Raw genomic sequence first — 18,226 nt, 5'->3', positions numbered from 1 at the left:
GATATTCTGCTACATCCTAGAATGCCTTTCCTAAATAAACTCCAGAAGGTAAATACTTGAGACAATAGCAGATGAGGAGTGAATGAATGTAAGAACATCAAAGGTTCTCTGAGGGAGCTGCACTACAAGAGAAGCTTTGAACCCAGGTTAAAATGTCACAGGGTGCTACCTGAGCACTGCATTTATCAATTTAATTCCTTAGAATCAACAAATAAACCTTGTGGTCAAGATAAAGAAAATTCAAACCTGTATTTCTTTCTTAAAGCGATCTTTGAAGTTACCCTATACCTTAATGTATAACTACCATTTTAGCCACACATTTAAAACCAGTAAAGAAAGTTCCCAGCAGAGTAAGGACAAGATGAAACCACACTGAGCCGGGCACACCTCCCGTGATAGTTTGAGGGATCTCAGATCCCCCTTAAATGGCTATGCTCGTGGCCCAAACTGGAACACCTCCTCAAAACCCAATTATCATCAAGTGGCAGAACAACAGGAAAACTATTTGTGATTTTATTCAGAATTTGGGGAAATAGCAATTTTTCAGTCGAGTAGTGCCTCTCCCTTTCCAAGATCAACAGCAACCAGCCATTAAATACAGAGCTTTGTCAAGCAAAGTACATGACAGTGCAGAAACTCAGTTTATGAGAGATCTCCAGCACTAAAAAATATGCTCAGATTTATCTGCCAACCTTTTAAAGCAGAAACCTAAAAATCCTGCTTGGGAGTCTCAGTTCCAGGAGTTAAAACCTCATAGCTGCACTTTAACCAAAAGGATTTATTTAATGAGCATTTCTTCTACAGTAACCTAAAACTGAGATGTGTTCCTAAAAGTCTCCCCCCACAATCACTCCCTTTATTGAGATATCTAAACACCAGTCCGAAATTTAAGTTTGGTGCCATCCTATGCCCTGAAGAATGCAAAGTCTCACACCCTCCCTGTTCACACAGTGGAAGGATGGGCAGACAGCCCCAGTTATTGTTTTTCTTGGCTTTTTTTTTTCCCCCCTCCACTTTGACATTGTCTGAACTCTAGCAGACAAGAATACTGGCTTCTGATGTACAATGCAAAGGGTGAGGAAAGGGAAGGTCGCTTTTCTCATGCTTCCCATAATTAGAAGAGTCAAAGACACACACACAAAAAGTGGCCTGTGACGATTTAACTGTAAATTAGCAGGAGTCACAGATTTTTCAGAAGATGCTTGCATAGGAATAAATAGTGGAAGAATTTCTTGGCATTCAGGATGTTGTTTGTTGTTTATAAAGGATACTAACTTGATTTGATATGTAGAAATTTCTAGTGAGAATTTTCAGCTCTCTTAAATAAAAAGCAAACAAACCTAAACTGACTTCTGGTTATTTTTTCCTCTCCCCAAGCAGAATGCTGCCCAAACCCAGTGAACAGTTGTCTTAAAATCCAAACAGGTTTTGGTAATAGTCACAGTTGTAATGACTCACTGCTCTACTTAAGTATGTACATTGACAACATCTAGCACTGCTTTTGCCACTTGCTGAAGAGACTCACGCCAAATCCCACATAAAAATGTGCTTTCAGCACAACTCTATGACTTTGTGTTTCATTCTGTTTCAGCACGCTGCCCTCAGGTGTTTGGAACCAAGCTGGTGATGACTCTAGCTGGGAAGAATATGTAAAAGTCACCACAGTTATTGAAACAGACATGGAATTGACACTGAAACAGGACATTTCTGGGATTTTGTTTGGTTTATGTCAGTACAGGAATAAGGAAGCATCTGTGAAGGACTGACGGAAGCTCTGGAGTATCTCAAATGATGAGATGCAGATGATTAATCAGTGGTGATATTTCCTAAAGGGCATGGCTGGTGTCTCAAGTTGTAGGACTTGGAATACCTTGTGGGGGGAAGCAGGGGTGGACCAGAGTGGTATAGAGATAGTTTCATTCTGTGGTTTGTCAAGCTCAATCACCCCTGCCCCAAAGCTGAGTCTATGACCAAGGGCAGTGCAGAACTTTTGGTAACAGACTTAGGAAAAGCAGTGTGAAAATGAAACAACAATTCATTTTCCTGTGAGTATTAATAAAAGAGAAGCTGCTTGAAATTTCCTTTCAAGTAGAAATGGCAGTTATGCAAACAGTGTGCATTTGCTGCAAGCACCACAGAACCTGACAAGTTAAGGGTCTTCAAAGAAGTCTTTCAGCCCAGCTTCAATAAATATTATCCTCACACATATATTGTTACAAAAATCAGCCCCTCACATCCAAATGCTGCATTCCTACACTCGGACGAACTTTAGACTTGGGTACAGATTTCTGATTCTTCCAAGGCTCTTCAGGAGAGAGATCACTGCATTGTAATTCAAAGAGTATATGAACAGTCTCTGCACATTCTTCTGAGAAATACCTGGCAACCACCCTGTATAGCAATTCCAACCAGACCCTCTGTGTAAAAGATAAACAGGTTAAGCTAAACAGCCTTTTATCCAAGACTGCATCACACAGAGGATCCTGAAAAACTTCCAGCTTCAGAAGTCAGCTGTTGATCTTGGAGCACCTATACCAATAACAGCAAAACATACCACAAAAGGTACTAACTGCTCATCTGCCTTACAGAATTGAAAAGGAATGTTTTGCTTTTAAATCTGAGAAGGAATAAAATCAAAGGAAATGAAAATGAACTGTCATGTGTAGCTCTGCACAATAAGCCAACCAAAAGAATCCAACAGCTAACTTACAAAGCCTTTAATTTTTACCACCACAACAATTCGAGGATGTTTTTGTGTCTGAAATATTAAACTGTCTCTGCACTTCCAAAAGGGAAATTCTCTCAATGCCATTCCATATCTTCCCATAGTTCCTAACCCTGTCATTTAAAATCCCTAATACAATTTCAAGGTGATCTTTTTGCAGTACTTTTAAATTGAGCCAAAAATACCAAGCAGTAATAAAACAAAAAAAACCCAAAACTTAAACAAAAAATGCTGAAATTTTTATCTGCTTGGCTGGAAGATCTATAGAATCATTTCAGTTGGAAGGAACCTCTAAAAGTATCAAGTCTAAATGTCAACTCAAAACCACCATGGACATTAAAACATGTCCTGAAGTGCCAAATCCACACACTTCTTGAACACCTCCCATGGTGATGAGCCCACCATCTCCCTGGGCAGCCTGTTCCAATGCCTGACCACTCTTTCTGTAAACATTTTTTTCCTGATCTCTAATCTGAATCTCCTCTGGCATTGTTTCAGGCCATTTGCTCTCATCCTATCACCTGATACTAGGGAGAAGAGACCAACCCTCACCTCACTGCGATCTCCTTACAGGGAACTGTAGAGAGCAATGAGGTCTCCCCTCAGTCTCTTTTTCTCCAGACTAAACAACCTTAGTTCCCTCAGCTGCTCCTCATACAAATTCACCAGCATTACTGTCCTTCTCTGGACACACTCCAGCACCAAAATATCCTTCTTGCTGGGAGGTGCCCAAAATCAAACTCAGTATTTGAGGTGTGGCCTCACCAGTGCCGAGTACAGGGACAGAATTCCTTCCCTGTGATATACACACATGCGTATAAAAGTGTATGTATAAACCTGGTGATCAGTGATAAGTCACCTCAGTACAGAGCTGTAAATTGCGCCCTGGAGAACAGAGATGGGAGCTGAGCACTATAAGGTCAACAATCATCTTTGCAGGCAAGACATGGCCTTTCACTAGGTAGGTGTCTGTGGGCATCTGTTCCACGCTCTATTAATCACTCTTTGGCTGCTGCTATCCTGCAATAGCCTGGTCATGTCCATACAGATTATTTAGCACTTTGCCACAATTCTAGTTATGTATGTTAGCAACAGGATGATGTAATTCTGATTTTGCCTAAATATATGCCCTTTCTAGCCAATAGACATATATTTAAACATATACATACATCCATCTTAGACACTAGCATGACTATTCTACTTCTACATTTGTTTCATTCACTGTTATCTCAACATCAAAACTGTTTATTGTAAATATTTACTAACCACCTCTTTTTCCTATCAACCTGCTTCATTTTCATTTTTTTATCCACTATTTTCCATCTGGGATTGCCTGGGTTTGCAGAAGCTGACTGACTTGTGACAAGATGAATGATACCGAAGCCTGAAAAGAGAAATCCAAAGCCATGCAATATTTGGGCTCGTTTCCCCCTTCTACAGGCACTACTCTTTCATAAAACAAGGTCCTGAAAGCAGAGTTCTCCAAATTCCATCACAAAGGCAGCACACTGTGAAACTCTTCATTGGAATAAAGCTTTTTTTTTGCCACTGGTTACTGAAGAGGGGATGTAGCTGGGATGCATCAATGGAAATAGCTTGAGGGCTCTGCCTCATAATTAAAAAAAATGAGTGTTTGAGAAATGCAACACTAATGTAAATTCATGGCTAAGAGAGGAAACCAAATGATACCTGCCACGGGAACCAGCCAAATGCCACCAATATGCTAGATAAAACTTGACAAACTTTTATTGACTAGCAAACTCAGCATGTAGGAATAATAAGGAAGTTTGGAATTTCCTCTCTCATTTGGAGTGTCTTTGCAGGAATATCAGCTGGTAACTGCATCAGGCTGTGCTATCTATAGCTTTGTTGATTTACAGAAGTCTTTAGAAAGCACACGCCCTGTGTTTTGCTTCACGTGAATAACCCTTGCAGACAAAGTGCTCATCGTAGCTGAAATCTGGACAATATTCATGTTTAAAGGACACTTGTTCCGTTTCAGCACTATCAAACTAAGGTAATCTAACAGAATTCCTTTCAAAGGACAATTACTTGCAGCACAAAGATTAGTTAAGAAGAAAATGATTCTATGATTCTAACCCCTGTAGTGCAATTGATTCTATGAAAAAGTGGAATGCATTATTTCATTCCAGTCCCTACACTTAAGATAATTTACCTGCTTTATTTTTTTCAATGTACTTCAGTTTTTTAAATCCTGTTAATTCTTCTTTCTGAACTGTTGTTTTTGATAGTGCCACATGAACACAAATGAAAATGTGAAAACAAATGGAAACATTAAATGACCAATTGAGTGCCCTTCAAATACTCCAAGTCATTTTAATGTTTCAATCATTTGCATTGCAGCAGTAACTTCAGAGAGCATAATGCCTTTTTCTACCAAAGCACATCCAGAAAACTGAAAAGGGGGGGAGTGGGACAGGGAAGTGAGAGATACACTATTACTAATCCTTTTAAAATGATATAGAGTACAGGTTAGGTGATTCACATCATGTCACACTGGAAAATCTGTGGTAGAAGTCCAACAAAACTTGGTCAGATGAAGAAAAATAAGTGCAGTGAGGTGATAATCACACAAGAAACCTCATTAACACAGGTACATGGTGATTGCTTTGCCTTACGGTGTCATCTCACCCCACTTGCTTTCCTCCTCCTTTTCATGCATGAGTTTTGCCCAGCTCTGAATGGGAGAAGGAGAGGAATCACCACTCATTTTTGAATGAATAGCCACCAGGATCAGATAAATTAACTTTTCTAATTGCTACAGAATTCATGCAGCAATTCAAATAGACTTTCTCCAGTGAATTCCTAAAAAGGTTGACTGCAAAAATTGCACTTTGGATCAGATCCTACGTGGTGGCTACCAACCACGGAGAACTGTTCAGCATTCCTAGTCCTGCTCAGCATTTCTCAAAGCTGCAGATTTATTTAATCTCTTTTTTTAAGTTACAGCAAGCTTCAAAGAAAGAAGTCACAGATCTACAGATAACAAAATGATTTCTGAAAGCCATTAGCATGACTTCTCCCTTAGCAATAAATACTGTGTGTATGATAAAGGGTTTACTTTCCCAGAAGTGCTTATGGGACTTAAGGTTGCACAAAAGGGCTGTGAAATGTGTTTCCCTCAGTTCTGGCTCTTGGGTTCCTGCAGCCTCAGGTCACATTCAACTCATAGTTCCTATCAAGCTTTTCCCAAAGGACCTTTGGGCTCCTGCAGTAGCCAAACTTCCCTGGAACAGGAAACTCTATTTACACTGATGTCTTAGAGCCTGGTGCTCATCCATAAAAGGGAAAAATAATCCTTTTAGGAACTGTATTTTTCTTAACCTTTAACAGACCACAATTCCATTCTGAAATACACGTACTATAAAAGTGAGTTTTCACAAAACCAAGAAAAAAAACAAATCTGAGTAAGTATAAACCTCTCCTTTTCCTGAAGTGCCTGCAGCATTCTGACAGCAGGCAACATCTTGGGAGGAACACTGAGTAGAAAAATGCAAATTGATTTGTCATTTTTCACTGATTTATATGAAAGGGAAGTCCTTTATAAAAAGGATTAAAAGATTATTATCTTTTATCTGCATCACTTCTGATGCAGGTAAATTTTGTTTGGAACAGCACATAGGCAACCTCTCATTTCAACTCTCAAGTCACAGAGGACAATCAAAGCCTTCCTTGAGCAACAAGAAAATCCAGAACAGAAAATAAATCCCACAACAGCAACATGGCTCTGGAGAAGAAAGATGCTGTAAGATGACAGGTGGACAACTGAAACAATTCTATGATTCTCTGACTCTGTTTCATGTGATGAATTGCAGCAGACTACTGAGATGGCGAAGTAGGAGCTGCTTTTTCCTGCTTGTATCCCATATTGCTATTTCTCTCTCCCCCTTTAGACAGTTATTTCACAAAGAACACTGCCAGATTTCCATTTCTTGAGTAGCTTTTTTGCTTTTTTTCAACTGCCATTTTATGTAGATGAAGTAATTTCAATGTCAGAATGAGGATTTTAATTCAGAAGTAAAACTGGAAACTTGCTGTGACTTCATCTAAATCTTAAGATGCTCTTAAACTTAAAAATGAGTTTATCTTCCTGCAGATATGAGTTTTGATTTGCATTCTGGAGTCTTCAGTGTCAAGATGAAGCTTTCCCACATTACTACAGCTTATAAAAACATGCTTTGTCTTTCCTTCCTCAAAACAGCTTGTTTACTCTTTCTATTTTGTCACATTTGAAGTGAGCATGGCTGCAGCTCTATGTTTTGTGCAATGCCAAGCACCTTGCAAACCACGAACTAACAGTGTCTGTCCTCTGCAGGAGAGCTCACTAAGAAATGTGCTTCTGAAGAGCCGACTGGCCTTCTTGCATAAACACTGCTGAAAATGGGTTAGAAAGTTCATTGCTGCAGACACATGAGGTTCCATACAAAAAACTTAAACATTGTTTTCAGGCTGAGGTTTTGTTTTGAGAATGCACTGATATCTTCAATAGATGTTGCTTAATCAGCACTACTCTGCTCTGAAAATCATTGTATCCATCTGAATATCTAACCCATAGAATAAGAAACTTCACTTTTGGATTCTTATTCACGTTTTTACAATAATCTACATTCCAAATGCAAACAAAGAGATTTTAATTCCTCTGTTAAGTTTCATTTACCTCCAGGGAAGGAACTGAAGTGCTGATGAAGGAATCTGATTACAAAGTGAAACTACATTTTTAAATCCAGCTATAAGCAACAACATGAAAGATACAGAATATGCTACTGTAACAGCACCTTAGTGCTGACATCATTTTGCTTACAAATCCTGGTTTAAAGGTGAAAGATAAAGTCTCCTTGCTTACTAAGAAAGGCAAACAGTATCTGCATGGGCTTCTCCAATTGTGTTTTAACACAAGGCCTTTGAGGTTTTGACTACGAGTCCTCAGATGGACAAACTTGTTTAATTCTAATCCAATTGCTGGGTAATTCTTGGCCTCAGACTTGAAGTCTGGAGACATTGCAGTTATGTTCTAGGAGATTAAAGCAAGCAGAAGAACACAGGGGTTTTCCATAACTTTCATTAATCACAAGGACTTGACAATGTAACATCTCTAATCTGTCATCTAGGAAATGAGTAAGGTCCTAAAAATAATTGGGAGTATCCCTAGGTGAATAAGTGTAAGGCTATGAAAAAATAAAAGAAGATGTATTATTTTTGTCTAATGTTAGTGGCTGCTTTATTTTGGCATTTCTCCCTCACCTTCTCCTCCTTGTGCTGAATTCTCTTATCTATCTGAGCCTCATCATCACCTCAATTCTATAAGCTTTTCAAAGATGCTGGTTAGATTTTTCATTACCTCCTATTACTACATGCTTATTTAAAGCTGAAAAGTAACAAGAGATAAACTTACTATTAATAGCAAACCTTTATTAATATATTATTCACCCTTTAGGTTTTTAAGTGTCCATAATAGTGTGGATGAAAGATGTTTCCCATTACTATGTCACTGCTGTTCTTACAAGTAGGTCTTTCAAAGAGTGAATACATTTAATTCTGCCTGACAGCCCTGGTTTACACTTATTCTTTTAAACTCTGGATTACTTTCTTTGAGCCAAAACATAAAGTCTAGGACACATAGTAGGTATTATCCAAACAAAGCCCTTTGGGTTTCAGATACAGGTTACACCACAAACTTGAATATGTGTGCTTGGTTAAACATGCAATGGTGTTCCTAAAAAGAAGTTTCAGTTCAGCATGTTTATAAGACTTTGCTCTTTTGAAACTCTTAAGGTACCAAACAGACACAACTTGAGTGTAAATATTTGCAATTTACTTCCACGAAAACTATTATAGAAGTCACCTATTAGAATCAATTAAATAATACTATCTTAGGACAACTAAAAAGTAGTGCAAGATTTGACAAATTTTAAGGTGCAAAGTGGTAGTGCCTAGAAGAATAAAATGTTTCTCTGACATGACATATAGCTCTCTTTTAGATATCTTCCACAGAAATAGAATAAAATATTTAAGATGTTCTCTTTTGCATTTAAGAAATGCCTAGAAGCCTCAGCTGTGAACTTCTGAAGTTCTGAAAATACCTGGGAGGCAGGAGACAAAGAGCATACCCAGTGTAAATCCATCATCTAGACTTACCTCTGAGTTAATTTGGACCAAAACTTTATGTTCATCATCTAACTAAAGCACAGGTTTGCAATCTCAATCATGCAGCATTTCTCCACCTCTGACTGAGGTACATCAGAATCTCAAGTACATGGTTTTCTACCCAAAAATGCACTCATGTTAGCAGTTACCTTCTGACCTTCTGCAGTTTTTGTTACTTGGTTACAAAACAAAGAGCATCTAAACCAATAATATCTTTAAATGGCACTCACCACAACACGTAGACAAACTGTTTCAACTGGCAGTCACATCAGCAATTAGCAGCTTGAGCTTCTACAGGTTTATGGACCTAGGGAGACAAATAATTTAATAATTCAAACCTGTGCCTAACATTTATAATTGGAAGGTTACTTCTAAAATGATAGAATACAGTCAAATAGATTCATTTTCACATAACTAAATACTGTTTGTCAAGTAGAAGAGAAGGCTCAGGGGAGACTTTATTGGTCTCTGCAGCTACCTGAAAGGAGGCTGTAACCAGGCAGGAGTGGTCTTTTCTCCCAGGCACCCAGTGACAGAACAAGGGGACGCAGTCTTAAGCTGTGCCATGGCAGTTTTAGGCCGGATATTAGGAAAAAGTTCTTTACAGAGAGCGTAATGGGCTGCCAGGGGAGGTGGACTCACCATCCCTGAAGGTGTTTAAAAGGAGGTTGAATGAGGCACTAAGAGCCATGGTTTAGTTAATCAGAAAGGTTAGCTGAGAGTTTGGACTTTAAGAACTCCGAGGTCTTTTCCAAACTGGTTAATTCTGTGATTCAAACACAGCTTGGAGTCATACTCAGCAAACATCAGGAAGTCCATCTGTATCATAGAGTGCTTGGGTTGGAAGGGGTCCATCTTTGGGTTTCCCCCTCTGCCATGGACAAGGTTGATGTTCACAAGAGTGGGTTGTTCCAAACCCTGTCCAACCTGACCTTGAACACTTCCAGGTACTGGACATCGGCAGCATCTCCCAGATCTTTAAATAGCCTATCATGAGTGATTCCCAGCATGCTGTATTTCACTGCTACAAACCCATGCATACAATCCATCTGCCCTCACTTTAATGTTATCTGGACAGAATTAGACAGAACGGTTATCACTGTGCCTACTCTGAAAGGCCTCAGTTCTGTGTTTTGCAAGAGAACAGAGCATGGGCACCTAAATGTATTCATTTAGCTCAATCCCTAGAGGTGTTTTAAGATTGGTCTCTTGTGACAGGTACTTTGAGACAGAACAAGGCCTCATGCTGAGACTGGGTAGGTTGAGATTGGACATCAGGAAAAAAGTCTTTCAGAGTGGTCAGGGACTGGAATGAGCTGCCCAGGGAGGGGGTGAAGTCACCCAGCTTGGATGTGTTTAAGGGTGGTTTGGCTGTGGTGCTTGGGACTATGGTTTAAGGTGAATCTTGTAGAGTAGGATTCCAGGTTGGACTTGGCGACCCTGAGGGGCTTTGCCAACCTGGATGATTCTGTGATCTCAAGCTGCTCCTCTGCTCCCACCAGGCTGCCCAGAGCGGCTTTGGAGTTTCCATCTCTGGGGACTTTCAAAACCCATCTGGATCTGTCCCTGCCCTAGGTGATCCTGCTAGATCTAGGTGACCTCTAGGCCATCTCTAGAGGTTTTTTCCAACCCCTTACCATTCTGTCATGCTCTGTTTCTACCTCAAGAACAAGAGAAAAATGGAGTCAGAGACATGTAACAGGCAGCGTCAGGACTGTCCTTAGGGATCTGTTCAGAACAAGCTGCACAAAATAAAGAGTTCTTTTGTAGTAGGTTTCCTACCTATCAGACAGTTCACATTACCTGGTTCTTTGTAGCTTTCTGTAATTAAAACGAAGGCAAAGAAGAGAAGAAAGTATTTCAAATTCCTCTCTCCCTTTGCACTCAAAACTGACACTGACTGCAAAGAAGCCTTGGACGATTCCACGGCATTTATACCGCCTTTACTCCAAAGCCCTGCCGGTGCTCTAGAACCTGAAATAGAGGCTTACTCTTTCCCTCCGTGACTCACGATCGTGTCGATGATGACAGCAGCGACTAAAAATACCAGCGGCTGCTGCACGCAGCGCCCGTAAATCTGGGGGCAGCGGCGGCCGCAGACAGTGCCGCGGCGAGCCCGGCGGCCGGGCGCTGCCAGGGTGTCAGCGAGCCGCTGCGAGGCGGCAGTCTGTGCGCTGCTGGGAGGACAGGAAGCATCGAGAGTTTCTGCGGCGGTGGTTGGCCTGAGATAATACCATTGTATGAGGAGGCTGAGCGGCCTCTCCCAGCGCTGGGAGCCCGGGGCCTGGCGTCTGGCTGCCTGGCCCCCAGCCAGGCCGGGCCCGGGCGCTGCGGGGAGGGCGGCTGGTGCTCGGCGCTCCGCGCACAGCCCGGGCCACACCTCAGCTCGCAGAGGAAATCTGGCCGGGGCTCCAGACTTTATGACTTCTTCTTTACGAGCGCCTGCCCTTTTTTTTTTACCTCCTTTCCCTCGCTTTTCTTTTCTCTCCCACCCCCCCCCCCCCCCCCCCCCCCCCCGCCGCTCTGGTTGCGATATTCACGCTGGGCTCTCAGGGAGCTATTTAAAGTCGCCAGCAGTAAACGAGCCGCTGACAGGGTTATTGGCACAAGCCGTAGTCGCTACCCCAAACCGCACATAACCTTCCTCTCACTTTTTAAACAGCGGCAAATGACTGCCACCGCCACCCGTCGTGGGGGCTCGTTCCAGCAGGCGAGTTCTGCAGGCTTTTTGGGTCTTATCCCCTTTAATTCCACCAGCTTTATTTAAGATATATGTTCTGTTTAAAGCAGACATTGTTCTTCACGCACAAAGGCAGTTCAAGCATGTGGCATCAGCGTGTTCCCACCCAGCCTTCGCTCCGGTGGGGTTAGATTTGCTGACCAAAAAAAAGCACCGAGCCCCAGTGCAAAGATTGGGTTTTTAAGTTTAACTTTTCAGCAAGAGTAAATCAAAGCCGAGTTAAAAACAAACAAAAACCACCAAACCTTCACATACAGCTGTATGAAAAGAAATAAACCAACAACTGTAATTTAGCACAGCCGCCATCTGCTGCCCTTGCTCCAGAGAAGGAATATCCAAGGGTTCAGGAAGCTTGCCCCAAAGCACTCCACGTATGCCTTCCAAACATGCAGTCACACGCATGCAGAAACGCTCTTTGTGCTGGATTTAAGGATCTGCTTAAGAGTTCTGTGGAAAAGGCAGCAAACAGAACAACACTACTTACAGCTAACTAGTGAGAATGCCAGTATTTGTCAAGAGAATCAACCAGCTTGGAAGAGACCTCCAAGATCACCTAGGCCAACCTAGCACGCAGACCATGACACTCAGTGCCCCAGCCAGGCTTGGCTTCAACACCTCCAGGCACAGCAACTCCACCACCTCCCTGGGCAGCCCATTCCAATGCCAATCACTCTCTCTGCCAACAACTTCCTCCTAACAGCCAGCCTAGACCTCCCCTGGCACAACTTGAGACTGTGTCCCCTTCTTCTGTTGCTGGTTGCCTGGCAGAAGAGCCCAACCCCACCTGGCTACAGCCTCCCTTCAGGCAGCTGCAGACAGCAATGAGCTCTGCCTTGAGCCTCCTCTGCTGCAGGCTGCACACCCCCAGCTCCCTCAGCCTCTCCTCACAGGGCTGTGCTCCAGGCCTCTCACCAGCTTCATTGCCCTTCTCTGGGCACCTTCCAGCACCTAGACATGCAATATAGAGAAGCTGGCAGCAGCCTGTAGTAACCCTGCTCTATGCATTTCTCTGATAGTCTCCTTTGGACTCCTCCAGCTGGTTGTCCAAATATCCAGTAAATATTTACATGCATAGAGTAAGGTGGTGGCACTTTCCATGTAGAGCTAGCAATGAGACAACATCTCAGCTCTGTGTCAACAGTGAAAAACAAACAATGGCTGCTAGTGGAGAACACCAACTTCTATGCAACAGTCCACACTCAGGAACTCATGACCATGACCTACACATTTTATCTTGCTTCGATGTGCACTGTGAAAACAGACACTACTGTGGTTGCTGTCTGTATGGTAGCCTTGTGGGCACTCTGGTCCTAGGGGGAATCTCACTGACCCTGCTCTCTGCGTTTCTTTCTGACCCCTAGTACAGCTTTATGCTGACATGATACAATTACATGATGTATATCTAAGCAATGTTGGCCTCAAAAGCATGTGCCAGCTCTAAAATTGAGCCTGCAGTGCAAGGGTAAACATGAAGGCAGCACATGTACTAGTGGTAAGAGGCAGCAAGAGGCACCAAACAGATTAAAATGCAGTCACATTTAATCAAACGCCTGAATGCAGCATTTTGCCATGTGCACCTATTTTCCAGTCCTATTTAAACAATAGTGGCAATATTTTTTCTGACTGAGCTCAGGCTCTTGGTCTGCCTTGCAGTCTCCCACCCATTCTGAACACCTGCAGAATAACTTCTGTTTCAATAAATCACACATCACTCAAACAGCAAAAAGTACTTTGCTGAAGGGAAGTAGCTGTGTACAAGAGGTTAAAGTAAATTACCCAACTCATCTGAGATAAAAAATAATTAAAAACCAGGTCTCTGCAAATCCCTTAGCTAAGACTAAGGCTTAATGCAGTACCCTTACTGTTATTTTTCCTGCAGCCTCCTGCAGAAAGCACTTTGGACTGCAGTTTCTTTTTAATCTACTCACTTTTCACCAAGGAGCTACATTGCTAAATACCTTAGCATCAATATGTAGAAAACAGTAGTCCATACTTGAAATGAAATTTGAAGGAAACTGAACTCTCAGAGGTCAGTCAGAAAATATTATCCATTTCTTTGCCCACCCTATTTCATTGACATCAAATGAAGACTTTCCTAGTTTGACAAAATCCATGACCTAGCCTTAAGTGCAAAGACAGCCCAAGTTTGTCAGGCTTCAAATGAAACTCTTGTAGCTTTTGGCAAATTTGGGATTTCGGATCTCCAAAGAGTCATTTATCACAATGCACTGCACAGCCTTGCTGATGATGCAGACTGGATTTGTAGAGAATTCAAAAGAATGAAAGAGACAGATTTTGTTCTGTCACTTCTATAGCATTTCTTAAGAGCAGTTTGCTAAAACATGCAGAAAGAGACCAAACAAGCAAAAAATCCTTGATAGAATAGGTAGTTTTCCAACAGATGAGGTCTGGAATGGTGAAAGAAGGAAGTGAATAAAAAGGAGATACGACAGATAAGCAAACAGGTGTAAAAGCGAATGTTTATCATGAGCTGGAGAAGGATTACAACAGCAAGTGGTTGGAATTCTTTCATCTCTGCCCTTTCACCCACACAAGTCTCAGAGCATTGCAGTGTTCAGGTGTGACAGCCTGAGTGATAGTTTTAGACCTAAGTGGTTGGCAAGGAATTTTGTGATCAATGTCTTGCAGTGCTTGATGGCTTCAAGACTGTTAAGAAGTAACAGACAACAGAGCAGAAATCAATACTCAGATCTGCTGGCAACAGACCACATGGCCCTCCATCAGGAACAAAAACTCTGCAGAGCACTTGATAGAACAGGATGAGAGCAAATCTGGGAGCCAAAGCTTCAATGTTGTCTGTGATTATAAGCAAGAGATAGATTATCAAGCGATTTTGAACTCTTTGCAGCTTGGCATCAGCTTCACAAGTGCATCTTTTTTCCCTGTATGCTCCCAAGGTCCCCCTGCATTTCCTCCTCTTGTTAGCCCTGCTTTCTACTCCTCCACCTCCCAAGTCTTTTCAGTTGCCTCCTCACCCATCCCTATACACTTTAGCAGTGATCGCTGCCCCAGATTTTTCTCCACTACCTCTGCCTCTTACACATCTGCCCATTGGTAGTTCGAGCAACACCAGCAGAAAGCCAGCCCAAGCTATTAAGCCCTCTTGTGGGCTGTTAACGATGAGACCAAGGAGAGCTGGGTGAAATGGGGGGAAAAAAGGGCTGAATTCTCAAACGTGGGTGGGATGAGGAACCTTGAGAGCACTGGATTTAGATTCAGGCTGTGGGAAGCAGTATGCTATAGCACCTGTAGGCTTTTCTGCTTACTCTATGCACTTTATACTTAAAAAGCATCAACGACTTCAAATGCCCTTTTCCCAAACCTAAGCAATTGGACACATTTCTTATTCTCTATTTTATAAGTTTCCATTGTCTTTCCTCCATCACTAAGGTCTAACTCATTCTTTTTTTGTCAACACTAGATTTTAATTTGCCTTTCTTTCCTCCAGGATGAGGAGGAAAAAACCTCCAAGGATAGCAACTACACCACCTGCCTGGGCAGCCCATTCCAATGCCAATCGCTCTCTCTGACAACAACTTCCTCCTAACATCCAGCTTAGACCTCCCCTGCCACAACTTGAGACTCTGTCCCCTTTGTCTGTTGGTGGTTGCCTGGCAGAAGAGCCCAACCCCACCTGGCTACAGGTAGCTGTAGACAACAATGAGCTCTGCAGGCTGCACACCCCCAGCTGCCTCAGCTTCTCCTCACAGGGCTGTGCTGCAGACCCCTCACCAGCTTCACTGCCCTTCTCTGGACATGTTCCAGTATCTCAACAATTTTGTGGCTCTGCAGTAGTAGAGACTGGCTACACCTTGAATTTTAGTGAAAACAAGAAGCATCTTAATTGTCTTTTTCCTTTTTTCCCCCCCTCATAAAACCCAAACCCAGTATTGGACTCACGGTCATTCTCTGTGTCCCTGTGCCATGAAACACAGCTGCTAAACTATTGGAAATTCTTATTAAACACCAAGCCCCTATAACATGATCAAAATTGATTCATTATATTCTGCTTTTTTTAAAACCCCACAAAGCCAACCAAATGAAAACCAAACTAAAATTCACCTCACACACAACCTCCTACCACGAGCCAGAAACTCGGAGGAAATTTTCCATCCAAACTATTTGATTAGGGCAATATAAGGAAGATTTTTAATGGGAGGTATGGGCACCTGGGCTGGGGCCTGTGAAAGTGCAAAGCCTGATCCATTCCAGCGTGACCCACTGTGATGTGATCCATGAAAGAGAGTCCAGAAGGAAGTTCCAGCAGCAAAATCAAACTGCGGATTCACTGCCCATTCAGAGTTGTGACCCGCAGAGCAATTTTCCCTCTATACTACAGGCCAGATTGAAAATGCAGATGTGTTTGAAAATCTTTGATCAAAACTCAACACCTTGTTCCTTAGAAATAGACTTAAAATATTAGCTGCACAAGATCCTTAAGAAGAGACAGAGCCTTAAGGCAACAGTAGCAGCAAACCATCCTGGAGTCCTGGACCACAACATTGCTTTCCCCCTCCTTCTTTGAACTTACATAAGAGAGGAGATGAGGGGAAGAAACTGGAGAAAATAAAAGGTGGTTTGTAATATGAAGGGAAAGAGAAAAACCATGCAGTTCTGCTTTGCACTTGGTTGTGTCAGCACCTCTGTGACACTTACCTGGAACTGAGCAGTCCCAGAGAAAATGCTTTTGCTGTAGCAACAGGTGAACTGTGAATGTCAGGGTATCAGGTGGGGATAGCATTTCATTAGAAGTAAGCAAGGGTCTCAGGAGTCCCAGACAATTGAAAACTGCATGTACAAAGCTACCTTTCTCTCCTGCTTACATCTTCATGGTTTCCAAGTCAGACTTGATGATTTTAGAGGTCTTTTCCAGTTAAAACAATTCCATAATTCTGAAATGTGGGACTAAACCTGCTGATCAAAGATGGTCTGATCCTTAACAACAATTAACACTATTAGTTTCATTTCATTTTCTGAAACTGCAAAAGCAGTGAAGTGAGACTGCCTGAAAGAATGTCACAAGTGTATTTAGAGAGGATGCTCATCTTGAAGCAACAGGCACAAGGCCCTGCATGCTATTTTCATATCCCCAGCTATTCTTCACAGGAGGTGCTGCCCTGCCTAGGCAAGGGCAGTGTAGCATTAACCCCACTTGTTTGTACAGTTCTCCAACAGTAGCAACCTGTCCTAATTTCTCTAGAGGCCTACACAGTGATTTTGGCACAGATTTCACACAAGCAGGCCTGGTCTTGTAGTCACAGCACAGGCAAGGCTCCAACAAATCAATGAACCAGAAACTTGCCTGGCTGTAAAAAGAAAAAAGGCATGGTTTCATTACATTCTTTAGTACCTACAAGAATTGAAAATCCTCATTCAGAGCTTAGCTCTTCCATTCTCAGCTTGTTCATCCAGGTGGGCATGTCATACACTTCTGTCAGCTACTGTCTCAACAGTTTGAAGATAAAAATGAGACCACATCCAACTGAGAAACCTCTAAGAACTTGTTTTCAATTAGACAAACAGAAGTGGTAGAGGGACCCTGTAAAGCTCCATTCCCCAGCTTTCATAAACTGCTACTGAGCACAACTGCAGGATGACAGCAGATCACCACCCCACCCAAAAAGCCCAAACCAACTCCTCAGCCTGCTCATACCAAAGTGAGCATGCTGACATTTTCATGTGGTTGACTGACTTTTCTTTATGGCTGCCATAAATTCACCTTGTTATAATTACTGTCAATAAAAGTAATGAAATTACAGCCTGCTCAACAAAAGGAATATCAATCTGTAGCATTTTATTAGGTCAGTGAGACCTTAATTTATCACTGGTACATTTTCTGTGAGGCAGAGATTTGGCTCACGGTTTGTAGCTGCTGTAATTTCTTAAAGCTACCTTTCAGGATCTTAAGAATGTTTCATACACTAATTCTGCTTCCTGGAGTGAAAAGGAAAAAAAAAACACCTCTCAAATTAGGCAGAGCTTTTATAAATTTTTCTAAAGATTTAGAAAACCTTTGGTCCTGAGCCAAATGCAGAAGGAATTGCAGTTATAGAATGGTTTAGGTTGGAAAGGACCTCAAAGCTTATCAAGTTCCAGTCCCCTGCCATAGGCAGGGACACCTCCCACTAAAACAAGTTGCTCAAGGCCTCATCCAACCTGGCTTTGAATACCTTCAGGGAGGGAGCAGCCACAGTCTCCCTGGGCAACTTGTGCCAGTGTCTCACCACCCTTACTATAACTAATTTCTTCCTTAACAGTTTGAAAACTAAAATGCAGCAAATTTTCAGTAGCTGCCTATTTGGAAAATCATCTTAACTACAAACCCTCCCTAAAAGGGGTTGTAAGGTTTCCAGCAGCAAACTTGAAGAGGTCCATGCCACTCTAATTTCCTGTTTACTAAAGAGTGAGGAGACTGCACATTTTCCCCCCTCTGATTGAATAGAATCAGCGAGGTTGGAAGAGACCTCCAAGGTCACCCAGTCCAACCTAGCACCCAGCCCTAGCCAATCAACCAGACCATGGCACTAAGTGCCCCAGCCAGGCTTTTCTTCAACACCTCCAGGGATGGTGACTTC

The 18,226-nt window shown here is 42.3% G+C and overlaps 1 long non-coding RNA gene across 1 annotated transcript; it reads right to left on the bottom strand.

Annotated features, from left to right (window-relative positions):
- Positions 1-4,446: 4,446 nt before the first annotated feature.
- Positions 4,447-9,186, bottom strand: LOC135189846 (uncharacterized). Its single transcript, XR_010308328.1, has 2 exons — positions 9,121-9,186; positions 4,447-5,423 (listed from the first exon to the last, which is right to left on the bottom strand). It is a non-coding gene; the product is annotated as an uncharacterized LOC135189846 (long non-coding RNA).
- Between the last annotated feature and the right edge of the window lie 9,040 nt (positions 9,187-18,226).

The sequence above is a fragment of the Pogoniulus pusillus genome, chromosome 34, assembly GCF_015220805.1.
Source record: "Pogoniulus pusillus isolate bPogPus1 chromosome 34, bPogPus1.pri, whole genome shotgun sequence".
Classification (NCBI taxonomy): domain Eukaryota; kingdom Metazoa; phylum Chordata; class Aves; order Piciformes; family Lybiidae; genus Pogoniulus; species Pogoniulus pusillus.
The sequence above is the reverse complement of the archived record's forward strand: the minus strand, read 5'-3'. Positions and strand labels throughout refer to the sequence as shown.